Raw genomic sequence first — 18,626 nt, forward strand, 5'->3', positions numbered from 1 at the left:
TGATACAATAATAATTATCATTAGAAGCTAACAAAATCCTCATTAATACTGTTGATAGCCTCTGCTGTGTTTTGACATCATGGTTCTTATGTGGAAAGTTTCTGTGAGCTGTGTAATCCCTCTGGTCAGTATTATACAATCACTTATCAGTGGTAATAAATAAGGAACCAGTAATATGCCAGTGGCTCATGGATTACTGGACAAATAAGTAACAGGAAGACCCTTTATAATAAAGAGCCCAATTAATTATCCTTGAGGTCTTAGATAGAGTCCCATATGAAGTAGGTTAAGCAGAATCTCCATAGATAATCTCCATGGACATAGTGGGAACTCAGCTCTCCTCTATAGCTGCATATAGGATGAAGTTTACAGTATGTTCCAAATGAGTGGGATAAGGGCATGGGTATCATTTGTTCTCAATCATGTATTACTAGAAAAAAATGTCCATAGGGTGAGTCTCTCAGAAAATAGAAGGAAGACTAAATATTAGAGTACTTCATTCTAACCCATTAAGGTCCAAAGTACCCAGTTAAAATTCAAATAAATCCACCTATTAATAATCTTACAAGTGGGAAAAGAGGTTCCTGAGGCTTTTTTAGACAATCTCTCATAGTCCATTTAAAACATCCAACCCATAAAATCACTCTTTCAACATCCTCATTTACTATTCTCATAGCTTTCTTGTGAATCTAGGTAAAGTTCTCTCCATCCTTAAAGTTGTGGAATTCCAAACTGATTTCATGTAGTTTTGTAAAGTTTTGGTAAGACTAGTGCTGAGTGTATGTGGAGAGTTTATATTCCTATGTGATATATTATTATTAATGCATGTGGTGTCATGCTTGTCTTTGAATATATAATAGTGCTAAATTGCAAAGTCATATGGAGCTTTTTGAATTATTTTGACCTCTTACTGCTACTTTGTCTGCTATATTCAAACCCAGAGGCATTCCCAAGCTGGAAGATAAAAATCTACTTTCCAAAATGCCTACAACCTACAAATGTTGCTCAGCAAAAGTTCAGTGTCTTCCAAATTGTACTGTAGTATCTTTTTCTTGCAAGTCAATAATATACATGGTATTGAATTTTTAAGGAGGAAAGGGTGGAAACTAAGACATTAGGTTTGATAATATGCACTTAATGCCTACTAACCAACTGACATTATGCTAATAACTTCTCAGCACATTTTCTTCCATTTAATTGTTTCTCAGACAATTTGATTAAAAAGGTAGTACTATCCCATTTCACAGATTAAGAAATTAAGTCTCAATAAACTATAACTTTTCCAAGTTTAAAAAGCTAATAAATGATGAAATTAAGATTTGAACCTATCTTGGTCTCTCTCCAAGGAGCTTTCTACTACACATGCCATAAAACTAAAGCCAATTTATACAGCATATTTATTTATAAGGGAACATTTAGAGATGAAGTGGTTCATCCTCCATTGTTTTAGAGAGGGAAACTGAGTCTCAAAAGAGGGAATTGTCTTTCTCAAGGTTACCTAGATGAGTAATGACACAAATGTGACTAGATCACAGAAAGTGTACTTTTTTTAAAAAAAGAAATTCAATTAAATTTATTTTTTGTGTTATACTTGCCCCAAAATATTTTTCTGGCATGCAGTCTATAAATTTAACATGGTTCAGATTTTTTTATGTCCCATGCTACTCACTTTGTTTAATTAACTAGAAATATGTATGACAGTTTCAGTTTTTCAACTCATTTGCAGTAAGTATGAACTTGTCAAATTTACCTTTTATCAATTGTAAACATCCTATGCCAACATATTGCTATCATAATTTATAGAAATGTTTTTCCAATAGGTAATAGGCAGCCTTCAATTTTTAGGCAACACCCCCAGAACTGCTCGCTATAAATGCCCTACACTTGAGTCTTACTCAGACACAGTAAAAATGCACCATTTTAGAAGATGAATGAGATTGCTCTTTCTCTTCAGAGAAGCAATAAAGGGTAAAGAAATGTAACTGCCAGGTAGCCAAGCTTCTGAGTGAAGCTTGTAGTAACAGGAAGACAATGTATAGTTACCAAATAAAAATAAGAAAGCATCTATGATTTATGATGTCTTAATAGGCCCCAAATTGTTCTTTAATTAAAGAGTGGCAGTCTCTGAAGTCATTGTGAGCTTGTATGACTTTTGTATTTAGTAATGTTGCATGCTCACATAATTGATATTAAAAGTAATACATTTTTTTCTGAAATGTGCATAGTCTATGAAGAGTATTTATTGAACATACACTATGTATTTGATCCCGAGAAAGTGCTGCGAGTGATAAAGGAGAAGTTTAAAGCCTTCCTGTGGTGGACATACCGGCATTCTAGCCTCTTTTTCTGGGATTTTACTCCAATAATTTTTACCTCCATTCCACTCTGGTGGCCCACTTCCTGGACTTCATCATCTGCCAGACCCAACTGTTAAATCGTAAGCCCCAATATCACTCCTATCGTTCTTACTTGCTCATCTGTAGGGCAGTAAAAGATTTTCAGTCAGAAGAAAGACCAGTGTTTATCAGAATCCCCTGAAAGTTTTACAACACTCTCTCCTCTACCCATATGCATTCCCTTTCTCTCTCTCTCTCTCTCTCTCTCTCTCTCTCTCTCTCTCTCTCACACACACACACACACACACACTTCCCCTTTGAAAGAACTCCCTGTGCAACTTTGGCATCTTTTTCTGCCCACACCCTCACCTCTACAACCTGTCAATCACTGATCTAGAAAAAATGCAGTTTCCAGATGCACCAGCCCTATTCACCTGACTAAAAATCTTTAAAATCAGTCAGTAACAAAATGGAGTGCTCACAGACACCCATGGTTTTACTATATTAAGGATAACATCTTGAAGTAGAAAAGCAGAGAGTTTAACTTCTTTTGTTTTGATGTTGCTCTCTTTTCGTTGTATTATTTTTACCACATAAAGGCAGCAAAAACCAAGCAGAATCCAAGGTGGGACTCGGGAGAAAGTAAGCATCAAATAACACACAGTCTGAGTTCAGGCGAGGTCTTAGGCAGAAGGGGTAAAAGAGGATGTAAATCTTTTAAGTTCATCTTACTCAGGTCACAAGGATAAAACAGTACACAGGGATTTGGAACAAAATGCTAGCCAGTGCAAAACAAGTTTGTATTGTCTCTGGTGTTTTTTTCTCTGTGTATATTTGTTGCCTCTATCTAGGCCAGAATGTGGGGATTTGGGATCCTGGCCATCTCTCACTATAAAGTCAAAGTTAACAAAACTATCTGACTATAACTGGTTAACTTTCTAGTTTGCACCACATCTACTTTGTTTTTATCAAGATCGGTATTTCCTTAGCAACTCTCCTCCAGTCTGGAATCTACTGTTAATCCTTCTCAATGCTCCTGCTTTTCTTCCTTTCTTGTCTTTGTGCCATCTCTGCCCAATCAAAACCATTCAAGCCATCTGCCTTCACTCTACTTTCTTCAGAGTGACTGTAAAAAGTTTGTAACAATGCTCATTCATTATTTGCAACTTCAGTTTAGTCATAAGTGCTGCACAGCTTTTTTTGTCATGTCTCTCAGTACACAGGAAGTTTCCCACTTCTAAGATACAGGTTTTCACATCTGAGGTTTTTTAAACATTTTCTTTCAGAAGGTCTGTTAATTATCCTTTTTTCTTCACCGACTTTACCCTTTTTCACAAATGTACTCAAGTTCTCAGTTCCCCTCTTAACTTCACTACTTGTATTTCTGAAAATAGGCATCATTGCTGTTTTCATGTTTCTCTTCCTTATTTCTTATCCTTTTGCAATTTAACTTCCAATCAAATTTTTATTACCAACAATGTCTTCAGTAGCACCTGGGCTCTCAGTAATTGTCACTGAAGCTTTGGCCAATGTGGAAATTAAAAAGTGATGATGTTCCAAAGGACTCAAACTTCTCCTAAAATAAAACTTAGTGGTTCTATAATTCTAATTGATATTCATGTGGCTACATAATAAAGCCTCCTAAAGGAAAGAATTTTTGTATCCTAAGAAACAAATTCTCCAGATTCACAAGTCTTCCATATAGATATGCCCTTTCTCTTCCAGAATATTCTCCCCATAAGGTTTTTTTGCTACACCCCCAGATTTCTACATAGGGGTGGTTGCACGTATCTAGGCATTAACCTAGAGACTGGATATGGAGAGATGGGCAAGATTAGGATGTGATGTTTTAGAGTTCTGTGTTCCATTATATTATACTCCAGGATGACTGCTATCACTAGCTCCTCTCCACAGCAGCCATGTACAAGCAAAACCATTCAATTTCTTTGTATCTAGTCCCACTCTAGTTCTCTGAATTAGACCTAAGTGAGTATATCAATCCTACTAGCCAAATATAATGGATAGTTCATGTATGTTTTATAGTCTACCACATGGCATTTAATCCTATTCACCACGGAATCTTTTTTGAGATGCTTCATTTACCTTCCTACCCCACTTCCCACCCTCTGGTTGAATGTATGTATGCATTTAATCCTTTGTTCCTTTTTCTCTGGCAACTGCTTACTTTCCTTGACAAGTTCAACCTTCTTTACCTCCCTACTAAATACTGTGGTTCCCTGGGATTCTATATTTATTCCTCTTCTACAATCCCAGTCTTCACATGACTTATTCTTGACCAACACAATCAATCACCACTTTTACCATGATAAATCCCAGAGGTCACTCCTGATCAGCTGACTTATTGGATCCAGCTCAATACGGATTTCCCAAAAACATCTTAAAATTCAATATTCCAACACCAAATCCAATATTTGACCCCATTCCCAAAACTGCTTTTCTTCATATGCTGTAGATCTCATATATGGAGGTACTGGTTTCCCAAATTCAAACCAAATTAAAAATCCAAATTCTTACAGTTCTCTTAACTCTTCTTTCTGCAGTTTGATTTTCAGTCCATCAATTCTAATTCTTACTACTCCTTGAAACTTCTCACCTCTTTTTGTCTGTATTACAATCCTTTAAAATTTTTTTAAATGTTTATTTATTTTTGAGAGAGACAGAGACAGAACCCGAGTGGGTTAGGTGCAGAGAGAGAGGGAGACACAGAATCGGAAGCAGGCTCCAGGCTCTGAGCACAGAGTCCAGCACAGAGCCCAACGTGAGGCTCGAACTCATGAACTGTGAGATCATGACCTGAGCCGAAGTCAGATGCTCAACCGACTGAGCCACCCAGGCACCTCTGTATTACAATCCTTTAAATCATCACTTATCTAATGTAATGCAATAGCCTGCTCACTAGGACCTGCCTTGTCCAGCACTCTTTCTATCCATCTGGCAACCACATGTATCTTTCTAAAACATAAATCTGATTGTTTCACTCCCAATTTAAAAAAATTCTTAAATTTAGCCAGATAAAACTTTTTGATATAAATGCCACATTTTACTTTTACATAACTCTTTGCTCTGTGTTAGCTGTTTTTCTGTTCCTAAGATGTTCTTCTTTATGCTTTATTGCAAGTTCTCACTGGTCCGTCCAGACCCTGTCCCATTTCACTCTCTGGAGCCTTTTTGACTTACATTCCCATTCTGAAGCCCCAGTCTAGAAATTAGCTATTCTATACTTCTTGATTCCCTAACACCTTATCTGCAAATGTATCTCCTTAGATCACAGCTATTTGTTTACATGTGTATCTCTCCAACTTGAATATGAGCTCTTTGATGGAAACAGCCCTTTTTTATTCATCTCTGTATCCTCATTGTCTATTAATACTCAATAAATATTTGTAAATGAATGTCTGCTTTCTGAAGCTCACAATATAGTTAAACAAAATTTACACACTGATTAGGGAAACATGCAATTCAGAGATACAGTTGATAGTTGAAAATAGTGAAATCTGTGTAATATTGCCTTCTAGAACATAAAAACTTAATTTCTATCACTTCTTTTCTAGTTTATTAAAATAACGTAACTATTTCTAAATTTGGTTCCCAAACTGTATGCTGCACATTTACACAAACACACACACACTCTCACACAGATTTGATAGGACATACAGATAAAAGATGTCCAATAGGATAACATACATACAAATTAGCAAATCAGAGTAAGTCTTCCAGCTAAATAGTGATCCTGGTAAAGGTATTTCTTGACATTCTGTAGTATAAATTCCCTTCAGTTTGCTAAAACTAAGAATACTCCCCCCCCCAAAAAAAGGATGTTGTATCATAGTCTCCTAGTCTTAGCAACACATTAGTCAGAGAACAAGATCTTTGGGGAGATTTTTGGTCTTTACAGAAGGGGACACTCAAGTTTTTAAGAATATGCTTTACACTAATAAAATATAATGTACTAGAGTAGGCTAAAAAAATGAACGTTCTGATAGAATATGATGAACTTGGTAGGAATTCATAGAATAAAAAGGAGAAAATAATACGAAGGGACCAAGAAACATGTCAAGGAAAGGACACTGATATTTATGTACAGAAACTTAAGGTCTTTTTCCGGAACACTGCATCTTTTGGAAAACAGAAAAATAGTAACCAAATTAACACTGAAATCCAGCAATACTAAAGAAGGACGGTGTGCTTTTGGACTCTGAAACTAAGAAACAAGAATGGCCAAGGAAATGATATAGGTTGCTCCTAACAGAACACATGTTTGCACTTTGGCTACCATGATTAATTTTACACGTTTCACTTGAGTAGGATAGTGTGACCAGTTTGACTGTCCTGTTTAATTTTTAAATTTTCTTTATCCCACACATTCTTTGAAACCCATAAAATAATACATAACAATGAATTTTAAGGGCAAAAAGTTATGTAAAAATAGCTATAGCTAGGCAGTAACAACTTAAACAGAATCTATCTTCCTGCATGGTCCTAAATAAAATCCAGTAAATCATCAATTTTATTTAGGAAATATTTGTTGAACATTTAGTAAGTTTAAGTCACTGTGTTAGGTGCAATAGGGAGTAATTTTTTTTTTTAATACCACAAAATCTTTGACTAGTAGAAACTGGAACATGTGACAGTAACCATAGTTTTTTTTTTTTTTTCTGTCAGTATTCCCAGCCTTTTCCCATTGTCACTTTATCACTTATTATAAGGAATTTTCCTTCAATTCCACTGTGTAGTGAGAATTTATTTTTGCTCAGGTGATTCCTAGGCCTTTATAACACAGAACTGGAAGAATAGATCTAGACACAGGTTAGCTTGATAAGAGGAAAAAGATTTTTTTCATGAAGAATCAATACAAGAGTTGTTCTTTTCTGAAGATACACCAGAAAAAAATTTAAGCTAATATGTTTAAATCAGTTTGCATAATAAAAAGCTAAGAATTAGGAAATTACAAAAGCAATGAAACTGGGATTTCTATAATTTTTTTAATGTTTGTTTAGTATTTTTGAGAGAGACAGAGACAGCATGAGTGGGGAAGGGCAGAGAGAGAGGGAGACACAGAATCTGAAGCAGGCTCCAGGCTCTGAGCTGTCAGCACAGAGCCCAATGCAGGGCTTGAACTCACGAACCCTGATATCATGACCTGAGCTGAAGTCATTTGCTTTAACTGACTAAGCCACCCAGGTGCCCGGAAACTGGGGTTTCTAAAAGACAGTTTGAGAGGGTTCACAGGAGATTTCAATGAAGAAACAAGGAAAATTTTAGAAAGGATAGTAAACAGCATTTCTATAGGTTGTGAACTAGACCTTCCAAGAGATACATGCAAATATTGGTAATACTTTTCAATTAGTTCTGGTTTTTAGATGAGATTTTTTTAAATGTGGTTCCATTCAAAGACAGGGCCACATGAGACCCTACGACTTATTAAAGTATACTCATCAAATAGCAATGGCAAGACAAGTACATACATAATCACATATTCATCTTAATATGATTAACAATAACAGATGAACCAGGAACATCTCATGCATATGCTGGGGGAGAAATGTCACTCAACAGGAAAGATCATGGAGAAGGATGCAATAGAATGATTCCTTAAAATACTTATTTCATTGAAGAAAAAGAGATCAGACACTGTAGATAGAATAAAAAATGATGTAAACTGAGGTAAACAGGTAGGAAAACATGGGGTCATATATTTTTCAAACAATCCAAGTTAGCTAGAACACAGTACATGTGTTAAGTCTGAGGTGAGACACTGGGTCAGGCAGAGAAGTAGAAATCTGAGACCCTCAAGAGGAAGACCTGGAAGTCCCAGAAGCTGATAAAGCCACTGAGGGCTTCAGGGTGTGCCTGGCAGCTGACAGACCAGCTTCCACAAGATCACTCAGAGGGAAGAGTGTGGGCATCCGAGCAGGTTCCAGGCACAAAGACCCTGAGACAAAGAGGAGGTCCATGCCAAGGAGCCTAACATAAAATTGGAAGAATCCTGAACTTGAGAGTTAGGTTTCTGAAGGTAGGCTAACAGATGAAAGTAGACACAAGGATGTATCCCAAGGTTAAGATTCCAGCCGCTGAGAAAACCAAACGTCAGAGGGAAAGTGAGAAGCAGCAGAAATGCATACAAGAGGCACAGCAGCTGCTGCTGTCCTTTACCCATGCTTTCCACTCATGCCCTGACACACGCCTCAGTTTTTAAAGGCACCATACTTCTCTGCTGACATGTGGCGCAAGTATAAGAGAAAGAGGTCTTTTTATAGCACCACAGAAAGATGATCTTTTCTAAGGTTCTGAATATGTATTGGATGCTTGATTAAATTGCCTCTATTTCTCACAATTACTCTGAAACATGAATATACTTCTCTCCTTATAAATGACCAACCTAAGGCACAGAGAAGTTAAGTGGCTTGTCCAAGGTCATGCAGTTTTTGTATTGCAAAGCCAGGACTGAAACCTATGTTCAACTTCTCTGATAATAATTTCCCATGCTCCTTCAACTACACCAGAGCTGTCCAATAGAACAATTCTACAAAACAGACATGCATTTTTATGTTTTCTAGTAGTCACGTTAAAATAATAAAGCAGTAAACAACTGCTTTCAAAAATACTGGCACCAAAATATATCAATATAAAAATTAATAACACATTTTTGTACCAATTCCTCAAAATCCAGGGTCTGTTTTATGCCTATATCTCAATTCAGGCTAGCTACATTTCAAGTGGTCTAGCTACTTTATGGGACATCCATACCATAGGGCACATATCATAGGGCACAAACTATATGCCCTATTCTGTTTTCCGTGGATTAAGCAGAGAAAGGACTGACTTTTGAGGCAAAGGGGTGTAGGGGGTGCATGTTCGTGTATAGTTCTTTCTCATGGAGTCTCAACTCCGGCCTCCTGTCAGAATCACCAGAAAAACTTTTAACATATTAAGAACTTAGCCTCATCTCTATTTTGACTCTATTGCAAGGAAAGACATCAACTTTCTTCTAACTTTGTTGAAGTGTAACAAATATTAGAAAGTGCTCATAACTGTGCAGTTTTCCATATTTCAATAAAACAAACACCCTCAGGTAACCATCATCCAGATCAAAGATCAGAATATTCCAATACTCTGGAAGTCCTCATCAGGTTCTCTTCTGGTCACCACCTCCTGCAAAGGGCTGCATCCCCTGAAACTAATAAAATGGTGAATGTCCATCTGTTCTTACAGAGCAGGCCCTGGAGTTCAGCCCAGAACTGTCACCTAATATGCTAATGCTCCTTGCAGGCTGCTCTTTTGCAAGGTTCTATGCTTGGGATTCTCAGGTCAGTGGGTAGCCCCAGAAATAACAAACCACATGCCAACCCATCTATCTCTTAGAGGATCTCTACCCAAGGAAACACAGGTCCTTCAAACCATTATATCCCCTGGTTCACACAGGTCCTATCTACACTCAGCCTTAAACCGCTAGCTCTGTCTCCATGCAGCCCTTTTTAGGTACATGATCCCAAAGATTGGGTCTTCTTCCCCCTTTTCTGCACAATCTACCCATTTTCTCATCTGAGTTTTACTTCTCTCAGTAGCAAAAGATCAAATGGATAACAGTTTTGTGACACCAGTAATAGAGACTTCAATTTCCTGCTAAACAGGCTTTAATGTAAGTCACAAACTAATGTCCTTTTCTTCGGTACATAATTCCCCAACCTTCTGCTCCAGCCCTTCTCATTACCACACAGATCCTCTGGTCTTATAAAATTCAGTTCTTTGGAAACAGCATTTGTTTTTCCCACTGGTCTTTTACCTGCCCAGGTTCAAATGATTTAAAGCACATTTCTTTCTTTCTTTCTTTCTTTCTTTCTTTCTTTCTTTCTTTCTTTCTCTCTCTCTCTCTCTCTCTTTCTTTCCCTTCCTTCCTTCCTTCCTTCCTTCCTTCCTTCCTTCCTTCCTTTCTATCTTTTTTTTAAAGTACATTTTAACAAAAGGTAAACTTTGTGTCATCAACAGGTGTTCCCTCATTGGTTTAATCAAACAAAACAAAACAAAACAAAACAAAACAAAACAAAACAAAACATTAAGACATTTCCTAACTCCAGCCAACCTGAGCAAATATAAAAGCAAATGGAATCTGTGAGTCCCATGCTACAATAAGTCCTAAGTAAACAACTTCTCAAAGTATTAAATATCCAGCAATATTCGGCCTGCCATTTGTTGGAATTACAATTGCTTCACAGTATTGTTTTCTTCCCTGCTCGCAGAACAGTGCCTTGTTGTACTTCCAGCCCATACAAGAATATTTTGAATGAGTTTGACTTTGCAAAGACAGCATTTGCAGCTGAAAATAGCAAAACATGACCATCTGTTCTCTCCCTTCATGACTCAATCTGACAACATCTTAACACAGTTGTCTTCCTCCTTGACTCCCTCCTTCTCGGCCCACCTGCCTCATTCCACAAGTTTCCCACTTGAGCTTCTTCACTTACACTTTGTCTTTCCACGTTCCTCTCCTCCTGCTCACATATCACTACTTTCCTCCATTTTATTGCTTCATAATTCTCACAATCCTCAAGAATACTCAATGAATTGCATTCCAATCTCCATCCTCCCAAGTCCAGCTTTCTCCTTAAGCCCCCTGCCTAGCACTTTCTACACTCTACTTAGCCCTACCTAACTTTATGTGGGAAAAAGAAAAAAAGGAAAGGAGTTCCATATCTAGGCTTCTAAGACCAATCTGAAGTTTGCCTGAAGTATGGGAATAACCAACCCTTAGGCATTGGGGAGGAAGAAAGGCATAAGAAAAAAAAGAATGGGCAGGGTGCCTGGGTGGCTTCTGTAAGTGAAGTGCTGACTTCAGCTCAGGTCATGAGATCACAGTTTGGAGTTCAAACCCCGTATTGGGCTCTGTGCTAACAGCTCAGAGCCTGGAGGCTGCTTCGGATTCTGTGTTTCCCTCTCTCCCTGCCCCTCCCCTGCTCACTCTCTCTCTCTCTCTCTCTCTCCAAAATAAATAAACATAAAAAATTAAAAAAAAAAAAGAAACAAAAAATGAAGGGGCATAAGACATAAATAACACTGGGGGCAAGAGTAATTTTCACCTCTATTACTACGGATTTCCACTAAGTCATTTAACAACAACAGGAGAGGGAGTAGAGGATACCCAGTTGCCACCAGCTGCCAACCACTCCAAATATCAGAGAGACCCTGAATTTTTCATTTGTCCATTCACTGAAACTCCAAATGGTTGATAATTTTAGGTAACACTTGGAAAATACATTTAAGAAAGACTGAATTTAATAACATAGGCTCAAAACCCAGACTCCTTACTAACTAAATGTATCATTTCCCCCAATTTACTTGACCACTCTGGGTATCAGTTTCTTGTCTGTAAGAAGAAATAATAATAGCATCTGTTAGCAATGTTGAATAATATTAAGAGTAATGTTATAGAGTATTTGAGTGGCTCAATCAGTTAGGTGTCCGACTCTTGGTTTCAGCTCAGGTCATGATCTCACACTTTGAGAGATCAAGCCCCGGGTCAGGCTCTATGCTGACAGCGTGGCACCTGTTTGGGATTCTCTCTCTCTCTCTGCCCCTTCCCTGTGTGATATTTCACTCTCTCTCTCAATAAATAAATAAACATTTAAAAATATTAAAAATAATGTTTAAGGTTCAAATTAGTTAATACATATAAAGCACTGAGAAAAGTGCCTGGCACTTAGTGTAGATGTTAGCTATTAACATTACTGTTGGTGTACTGTTGTTATATGAGATATCCAGTCTCAGATAACTCAGAGAACATAGTCAAATGACTTCTTCTACCTCTTAATGAGTAGTGCCACCCAATGGCACAAAGGTTTAACTTATTCATCCACTGAACAAATATGAATGAGTTTCTTCTATGTAGCAGGTACTTTCAGGATGCTAACTATATAATTTAACTATAGGGAATGATCTTCAGCCACGTAGAGCTCACAGACTGGTAAATCCTGGCTTAGTTGGATCCTAGCAAGTGGAATACTTAGAGCATTTCCTCTAGCCTATATGAGGAAAGCCAAATTGTGAGAGCAAAATTCCAATCAGGAGAAAAGAGAGAAAGGGAAACTATTTCAGGACTGCCTTAGGGTGAATTCAAGTTCATGTCTATTTTTTTTCCTACAACTGTTACCTTTGGAGTGTCACAATGTTAAAAAAAATAGTAGAAGGAGACATAAGTTCTCATAACAAAATAAAATGTAAAGCCATGAGGGATTGGCACTAGAAGGACTGGGGGAACCACCAGACAGGCTTAGTCATTTGATGACACTGATTTCCTCTGTCAACTCTTACTGGCACCTCTGAGAGCTGTTTTCTTTTTAGTCTTCTGATTCAAGTACAGGCAAAAGTATATCCTCTTGGTTCCCCTTGATAAAACTGAGATCAGGCAGAGTCTGGTAAACACCAAGGAGACCAAAGAAAAGAAAAATATAGAGTATACATTGATTGGCTTACTAAAGGAAGGTTTCTCATTTTTAATCTAGTTGACTTTAGTCCAGGATCTCAAGGTCCTCCCATTATTCATAAGATCCTCTGAAGAGTAATGAGACACCATCCAGATAATTCTCCCTTTTAATCTATAGACTTCCTCCTATCACAATTCCTAGATTAAGAATTTTCTCTTCCACTAGTTAGATATATCATGAAAACTATCTTTAAATAAGTATCTAGGGGTGCCTGGGAGGCTCAGTTGGTTAAGTGTCAGCTCTTGATTTTGGCTCAGGTCATAATCTCACAGTTTCTGAGTTCAAGCCCTGCATAGCCCTCCACAGTGTGGAGTCTGCTTGGGATTCTGTCTCCCTCTCTCTCTGCCCATCCACAGCTTGCTCTCTATCTCTCTCTTAAAATAAATAAAAATAAACTTTAAAAAATTAAAAAAATAAATATCTATTTCCACCATACAGTAATAATTACATGATTAATTTAACCCACATTATTCATACATACTAAAGTTATTTTCTTGTTGATTAATAAAAGAAAAAAGGTCCCAAATTCCTCAGAATCTCAACAGGCATACACAGGGGTTGTGAAGCATATCAGTCTATTTATTCAATCAGAAAAGCAGACTTTTAAAATTTTATCGCTATAAATAATAATTTTTAAATAAAAAGCATTTTCTTCTTTTTAAAAAGAAGAAATTTGTATTTAAAAAGAAGAAATGTTTATTTGAGAGAGACAGTGAGAGGGAGAGAGAGAGGGAGTGAGCAGGGAAGAGGGGCAGAGGGAGAGAGAAAGTGAATCCCAAGCAGGTTGCATGCCCAAAGCTTGATCCCACCACCATAAGATCAAGACCTGAGCCAAAATCAAGAATCAGAAGCTTAACCGACTGAGCTACCCACATGCCCCAAAGCATTTTCTTCTTAATCTGAAGTGAATTCTGTAATAAATATTCTGGTTAATCAAAGACTGACTATAATTGCCCTTGAATAAATATTTCTATATTACGGCACATTTCTCAGATAGGAAAATCAAGTTATTTAACAATAGTTAAACTAGTCTTTTCTTGTACATGTCTCAAGTGAAAAATAAAAATATACCTTTATATTTTTCTATGTTTCTATATTTCTATTTTCTACTTTGTATTTCTAAATATTGATAAATAATAAGTAATAGATATCTGCCTCCTGGTGGCCATATGCAGTTCTAAAAGGAAAAAATACCCTGTGTCTCTAAAACACAACAGTGATTTTGTTTCAGAATTTTTTTTAGAAAGCTGTTCACTCTGGAAAGCAATGATGGGTCAGATTGGTACCAAGAAGGGAAAAAGCAGCAGTGGCAGCCAACAGGACATTGTGCCTTCCAAGAACATTGTGAAACAGAATTCCCTTTTAGACCCAATTGGCTTGTAAGCCATAAATACATGCATATAAACTCCAAAGAGTCCTCATGAAAACCAGTTTTGATAAAATTAAAGAGCTTAGCTGGTAATTCTAATATGCTTATTACAAATATCTTCCCTTAAGCCTCAAAATCCAAAGGTTAGGGTGCAATATGCCTTTATTAGTAAACAGAATATTCCTCATAATATATATTACCTCCTGATATATACCTCCTGATGTAACGTCTCTTGTGTCAATCAGATATGGCCTAGAAATGTATGCTTCTTTGTTTGGTTAAGTACCTGTACTTGGCAATAGAATAAAACCTGGAAAGTAGTAAACATACCCTGACAGGAACATAGTATTGCTCACTAAAACCATGTCAGAAATGCAGGAGGTTTTGTCAAAATAATAACTTACTGAGGCAATTTTTAAAACTATGATTTATGAAAATCTGAGTCAATTTCTGAAGAGTTTCCTCAGTAGAAATAAGAGTAAAGTACGTTATATGTCATGTCACTAATAAATATTTAACCTAAGTTATAAGCTTATGACATAGAATAATTTTTAAATAGAAGTCACATGTTTCAATAGACAAACTTAGTGGCTAAAATTAATTTGACAAAATCTAATTTTGAAATTGTTAGATTAATTGACTCAAGACTAAGAACTTATAACACTTTTTTTAAAGTTTATTTATTTATTTGTTTTGAGAGAGAGAGACAGAGAAAGGGATAGAGAGAGTGGATGAGGGGCAGAGAAGGAGAGAGAAAATCCCAAGCAGGATCTGCACTGATATGGGGCTTGATCTCACATACCGCGAGATCATGACCAGGTGTCATGTCATGACCAAGAATCAGTACCAAGAGTCAGAGGCTGAATCAACTGAGTGACTCAGGCACTGCTAGCACTTACACTTTTGATTGCAACATGAGGATTTAGTTGGGAAAGTGATATAGAAAATATTCATGCATTATTCCACATATCTCATAGTGTTCCTTTGATTAGTGTTGGTCTGCAGAAGGGAAAGGATTGGTGGATATTATTTTAATGTAAGTAATAGACAATAATTAAATTAACTGAACTCAAATCATTATACTATACTATTACACTATTGTTTTGAGAATGAGTTGTATTATCATAGAAAAATGTTCTCTTAAACAATTGAAGAAACAATAAATTCATAAAAAGAAATAATATATTTGACTATCAAGGACAAACATTCATTTATTCATGACAAGAAAAAGGGAAAGCAAAAGAATAACTTTACAAAGGAGAAACCTGACAAACAGAACTGTGAAATTATCCTTCAAAACGGGAGAAATAAAGAATTTCTCAGACAATAAAAATGAGGTAATTTGTTGCCAGTAGACATGCATGTCTTGCAAGAAATGTTAAAAGAAGTTCTTTAGAGAGAGGAAAATAATAAAGATCATAAACTGGAATCTACACAAGGGAAGAAAATCAAAGAAGAAATAAGTGAAGGTAAAATAAAAACTTTTATTTTTCTTACTCTTAATCTAACAGATAACAGCTTGTTTAAAATAATAATAGCAATAATGTTTTAATTCGGCAACAAGAAAGAGGAATTAGAATTATTTGTTACTATAATATACTCACACTAACCATAAAATGACATAGTGCTATTTTATTTTTTATTTTTATTTATTTTTTATTTTTAGTTTGTATTTCAGAGAGAGAGGGTGCATGAGCAAGAGAGAGGGACAGAGGGAGAGGTGGGGGGGGGCAGAATTTTAAGCAGGCTCCACACTCAGTGCAGAACCGGAATAGGGCTCAATCCTATCATCCTGGGATTGGGAGCTGAGTCGAAATCAAGAGTCGGACACTCAACAGACTAAGCCACCCATGTGCCCCGATACAGTGCTATTTTAAAGCGGACTTGGATTATTGTAAATGTATATTGCAAACCCTAGGGCAAGTACTAAAAATGGTAACAAGAGAAAAAGTAAAGGAGTATAAATCGATATGCTAAAAAGAGTAAATGGGATCAGATAAAATTTTAAATTAAAAACCACAAAAGGGGGGCGCCTGGGTGGCTCAGTTGGTTAGGCGTCCGACTTCAGCTCAGGTCATGATCTCACAGTCTGTGAGTTTGAGCCCCTCATCGGGCTCTGTGCTGACAGCTCAGAACCTGGAGCCTGCTTCAGATTCTGTGTCTCCCTCTTTCTCTGCCCCTCCCCTGCTCATGCTCTGTTTCTCTCTGTCTCAAAAATAAATAAAAACATTAAAAAAAACCACAAAAGACAGAAATAGTGTGGAAGACAAAAATAGAAACAAAGAATAAAGGCAAGAAATAGAAAACAATAATAAATGTAATAGTTATTAATTCAATTAAATCAATAATTACCCTGGATGTTAATGCTCTAAATGCACCTAATAACAGATAGAGATTTTCAGAGTGCATCAAGAATCAAGACCCAACTATATGTTGTGTACAAGAAATCCACATTACATATAAAGACGCATATAGATAAAAAAATAAATAAATAAATGGATGGGGAAAAATATACCATGCTAACACTAATCAAAAGAAATAGAAATACAGTTGGCTCTTGAACAATGTGGAGGTTAGGGGCACCAAATCCCATGGAGTCAAAAATCCACATGTAACTTTTGACTCCCCCAAAACTTAACAATAGCCCCGTGTTGACTGCAAACTTCACCAATAATATAGTCAATTAAAACATATTCTGTACATTATGTGTATTATATATTACAACCTTACAATAAAGTAAGGTAACGAAGATGTTATTAAGACATAAAGAGAAAATACACTTACAGTACCATACTGTAAAAAAATCTGCATAAAAGTGGATCTGCATAGTTCAAACCTGTGTTGTTCAGGGGTCAACCATAGTTATATTAATTTTGGACAGAGCAGATTTCAAATCAAAAAAGTTATCAGGAATAAAGAAGGGCATTACACAATAATAACAATGAGATCAATTTTCCAAGAAGACATAAAATTCTTAATATGTATGAGCCTAACAACAGAGCATCAAACTATGAAAGGCAAAAACTAATGGAACTGAAAGAAATGAATCCACTACTATTGTTTGAAACTTCTCTATCAGAAATGAACAGTTCCAATAGTCAGAAAATCAGTAAGGACATAGTTGACCTCGACATCATCAACAATCAACTAGATATAACTGACATCTATGGGCTACAAGCAACAACAGCAGAATACATATTCTTCTCAAGATCACATGGAACTTTGACCAAGATAGACACAATATTCTGGATAATTCTGTCCCATTTATAAAATGGGACATTAGATTTAACTGAACCTATCTCAAACAAACTATGTTGGCAGTTTTCCCATGCACAAGTGACCAGGAAATTTTTCTTTTCTATATCCTTTTATATTAAAATGACATTATACACATATAAGTGTTAGAATATTTACTGTGTCTTCACACAGTGCATTTATTATCCTTCCTTAATGGCTTTAGAGTTCTTTTTACCAAGACCCCAGCAGTCTTTGTTAAATTTTTGCTTCCCATCGACAAGATGTTTCAGGCTTCCCTTTTATGCTATAGATCTGAATTAGCCATTTCTCTACTTTAAAAAAAAAATTTAATGCTTATTTATTTTTGAAGGAAAGAGCAAGCATGAGCGGGGGGAGGGGCAGAGAGAGAGGGAGAGAATCGGAAGCAGGCTCCAGGCTCTGAGCCCAACATGGGGCTTGAACCCACAAGCCATGAGATCATGACCTGAGCCGAAGTTGGAAGCTTAACCAACTGAGACACCCAGGTGTCCTGCCATTTCTCTATTTAAAGACCATGATCTTGGTGCTAAATGGCTAGGGATGCTCATTGTTACTGGCTTTGGCATAATTTCATAGGGGCATCAGTGAAAAGAGGCAAGAAATAACTAAACAAAGATAGTACATCATAAGTTCATTTTGGTATTTACATTTCAAAATTAAAATTAAAGTGTTTACTTAATTTCTTTGATATTTGCATCTTTTATACTAAAATTTTTTTTCTTAATGACATTTTATATATAATATGTCAAAGCAAATAATTTCCTATTCATATATTTAGAATATGTACCTACACACAACCACACAGACACAATATGATTACTGAAAAACAGTGTAGGATTATACAAGTTTTTTTATCCTTAGTGTATAGCTTACTATGAGTGTACAGTTAATGTCTTATAAATCACTTGAAATTATTCTTCTCTGTGTAATTATGTCATCAATTCCATACACAATTAGGCTCATTTATTTACATTGTTTTAATTTTAATTTCACATTGATTTAATTTTGTATATATGTTTCTAAAACAAAATTCATTCAAAGAAATCAAGCCTCTATCTTTGTGCCCTTCATACAATTTTCTATTTTTCCAATAGGTAACCTATACCTTTAGATAGTTTTTTTTTGTTTTTTTTTTTGTTTTTTTTT

This window comes from Lynx rufus, unplaced genomic scaffold (assembly GCF_022079265.1).
Source record: "Lynx rufus isolate CCGP_SWC_20201006 ecotype Redwood Valley unplaced genomic scaffold, mLynRuf1.p SCAF_12, whole genome shotgun sequence".
Classification (NCBI taxonomy): domain Eukaryota; kingdom Metazoa; phylum Chordata; class Mammalia; order Carnivora; family Felidae; genus Lynx; species Lynx rufus.